Here is a 3,755-nt window from a genome sequence, read left to right on the forward strand (position 1 = left end):
CTGCAGGGGTACAGTCTGCGACGTGTGCAGCACGGCCAAAATGATCCAGCAAGCGGTTGCTGCAGTTTGCACTCTGTACTCTGTGGCTTATTCGGGCTATTTTTTAGCCCACTTGGCACGTAAGTCGAGGTTTTCCCTGGGTGCAGCATCGGTGCCTTCGGGCTTGCTGGGTGCTTTCTGTTCTCCCACTGGAACTGAGCTGCCTTTGTAACCAAATTGCCATTAAGACACCGTTGGTTTGGGAGAGCTCCTGCCAGCAGCTGCAGCTGAAAAAGGGGGTGTCTGCAGCCAGCGGGGCGTGCACAGCATTTGCAATGGAGCCGGGGGGGTTCTGTTCCCTCAAGCGCAGAGTCTGTGCCAGCGGAGCCTGCAACTCCCTCCGGTGGCTGCTCCAGCCAAGAGCTGACACAGCCCAGGATTCTGTGCTGTTCTCTTGCTTGCTGTGCAAAGGGACTGTGGCTCCTGGAGGGATGTTGTGGAAGCAAAATGCTCTCTCGGGGTTGCCTAGCTCCGTGGGAGTTCCCACCACGGGCAGGTTTTTCCTAACAGCATCTCGTTCCTGTTCCCTGTCCCGTTGCAGGGCACCTCACGCGTGGATCCCGAGCAGCTCCTCCTTCAGTGAGTGGGAAAGGAACCTTTGGTGGTCGGAATTGTGCAGAGAGTTGTGAGCTTGGCGTGTGGCAGTCGAGCGCCAGCCTGGGAGGCTGAAGGAAAGTTCCTGCCAGTGTCTTTGCAGCAGCAGCAGCAGCAAAGGGATCCCTGGCACTTTTCTCCTTCTCTGCTGAAGAGCTTGTGAAGAGCTGCAGGTCTGGTTTTGCAGGCAGAAGATTGCTTGCTGGCTTTAGCCACGGTGGAATATGGAATGCCCAGCAATAAGTGCCAATGTCGACTTTAGCCCATTCCTAGTTTGAACAGCTCCGAATCCCATTCCTGCTTTAGTGCAGCTGGATGTGTAGCTGAGGATAAATAAGGCAGTAACTGAGAGAGAACTTCCCATCCCTCACGTTACCATCTGTCCACAGGGCACAAAAGCAGCATCAGCTCCTCCTCTGGCTCCCTCTGCTTCCAAAGAGGAGTCCAAAGAGGAGGAAGACAGCAGTGAACTTCCCGCTCTTCTGGGGGATGATGGTGAACCTCCCTCTGTCCCGGGAGATGAGGGCAAACATCCCACGGTTTGGGAATACAACGGTGAAGCTCCTGTGGTGTGGGGCGAGGATGGTGGACATCACCCGGTGTTGGACGAGGACAGCGAGGCTCCAGCAGCATGGGACAAGGAGGACGGACATCTCCCAGCGTGGGACGAGGACAGAGGATGTGGAGAATTGGCTACGTGACCGAGGACACGTAGACCCTTTGCAGCTTACAGAGCATGATTTAGCAGAATATCGCACTCATCTTGTATAATAGCTGAGCTACGTGAGAAAGGATGCATAGACCCTCTGCAGCTGACCAAGGCCTTATGCTGATACAGCGAGGACATGCTGGCCTTGGTGAGCAGTACAGTTAACAATAGACAGCTTATGGTTGGGGCATGGGAAAAAGAGGGACTTAGGCATGGGAAAGAGGAACTTGCTGACCACAAAGGTAGAACTAGAGGGAGGGGTCGGCGGCAGTGCCGTAAACCACTCAGCTTGCGCCTTTTGGAATATGCATAAGCCTCATTAGTCACACTATATCTGTAATCCACGACTGATCAATAAACGGAAGCTTGTTGATCACTCATATTGAGCGTCCGGGCCTTCCCTCCGTCGCGACATAATGGCGCCCGAACAACAGGGACCCTAAAGAGGGAAATCCTGCGGCCACGGCGCGACGGATCCCGCGTTGGTCCCAGAGCAGCTTGGGAGGCTGAAAGAGGCTGTTTCTCCGAGCCCAGGAGCACCTACAGAGGGTCCTGCTGGTCACGCACCGCCGAGGTCTTGCAAAGGCTGCAACAGCGCTGACGTTTAGGTATGGCTAATAGACAAGCGGTGTATGATTTGCTCAAATGCTTTTTAGAAAAGCGGAGCACCCCAGGGATAGATTGCAAAAAGGATCTCCCTGGACTATTAACATATGCAGTTGCTAAGAGTTGCTTTATTGATGCTAATGAAGTCTTTGAGAAGGAGAAGTGGAGAGCATTTGGGGATAAGCTTTTTGACGCAGTTGTCCAAGATGATAAAACAGCCAAAAAGCTAATGAAACCGTGGCGAGCGGTCATAAATGCCTTAGCACAGCATGAAGCAGAGCAAAAAGCTGCCGTTGCAGCTTCATAGCGTTTGGGTGCGCCACGGGATAGGGAACGGGACAGGGAAGAGAGCAGCTGCCCGCTGCCCCCTTCCGTGACCTCGTTTACAATGCAAACAGGAAACTCCACATCGAGCTTTACCCCACTGGAAACCGCACACCATCCCCCCTCCCCCAGTGTGGTTCGTGCACGACCTCCATCGCCAGAGCCTGACCCAGTGCCATCTGCCCCCCCAGAGCAATCAGAGCAACAGTCTCAGGAGGAAGGCTGGCTGCCTGTACCCCAAACGGAGCATTCTAATGCTGAGCTCCGTGCAGAGACTAATCCGTTTTTGCAGAAGGGTCAAAGATTTGCAAAAGAGCGAGATGACTTCTGGCGAGAAGTTGAAAAAAATATTGCCGCTGAGGGAGACCCAGATACCGCTAGAGAGCTTGCACAAGCCTTCCCGGTTACATACTCAGCCCCTATTGCCCAAGGTCAAGTTACTGTTACAGTTCAACCCTTAGGTTGGAAACTGCTCACGCAACTTCGTGCCACTGTTAATGAGTCGGGAATAAAGGGGGAACCAACTCGCCAAATGCTAGACTTTATGTGGGGCTCCACGCTGCTGTTGCCAAACGATATTCGCAGTATCACCAAGCTGATACTAACGCAACATCAGTGTATGTTGTTTGGAACATATTGGCAGGCTGCTTGCCAACAATCGGTAGCAGTTCAGCGAGGAGCAGGAGACCCGCTGCATGGAGTTACTTTAGATGAGCTAATGGGGCTGGGAGCGTATACTCGTACAAAGGCACAAGCTTGCATGGGACCTGACAAGGTACGGGAAGCAATGCGACTAGCTCGGCTAGCGTTAGGCCAGATAAAGCCACCAGGGGGAATACCATCATATATGGGCATTAGACAAGGGCGGGAAGAACCATTTGGTACCTTTATCGATCGAGTAGCAAGCGCTATTATCGCAGCTGGGGTTCCAGAAGCTCTGCATGGTGCCTTGCTAAAACAATGTGCCATCCAAAACTGCAACTCCTCCGCGCGTAGCGTACTAGTCACTTTACCTGGGACTTGGACTATCGAAGAAGCCCTAGAGAGAATGTCACAAGTCCCTGCAGGCCCACAAGCAATGCTTGTCAATGCCATAAAAGAACTAGGGACAGGGATTCAAAAGCAGGCTGAGGCATCCCAGAAGCAGGCTGAAGCGTCCCAGAATCAGGTTCTAGCTGCTCTTGCCCCTTTGCAAAGCCAGCGGCTCCTGCGACAAGCCACCCGGCTACGGTGCTTTCGTTGTGGCGTTTCTGGCCACATGAGAAGAGACTGTAACTCTGGCAAAGTCTGGTGCCAGAATTGCCACTCTGATACCCATGCCACTGCTGCCTGCCGCGCTGCAAAGTCGGGAAACGGGAAACCGAGCGGGAAAGCCCGCCCCGCGATGACACCAAAAGCGGCAGCATATCCAGCAGCACAGGGGAGCCACGCCCACTCGCCACCCGCTCCGCTGAACAACCCTTTCTTCTCCAGCCTGCAACCC

General features: G+C 53.8%; 1 long non-coding RNA gene across 1 annotated transcript; it reads left to right on the forward strand.

Annotated features, from left to right (window-relative positions):
- LOC125318839 lies at positions 1–1,722 on the forward strand. The gene is made up of 2 exons (XR_007200509.1): positions 1–119; positions 581–1,722. It is a non-coding gene; the product is annotated as an uncharacterized LOC125318839 (long non-coding RNA).
- Positions 1,723–3,755: the final 2,033 nt, after the last annotated feature.

This window comes from Corvus hawaiiensis, chromosome 31 (assembly GCF_020740725.1).
Source record: "Corvus hawaiiensis isolate bCorHaw1 chromosome 31, bCorHaw1.pri.cur, whole genome shotgun sequence".
NCBI lineage: Eukaryota > Metazoa > Chordata > Aves > Passeriformes > Corvidae > Corvus > Corvus hawaiiensis.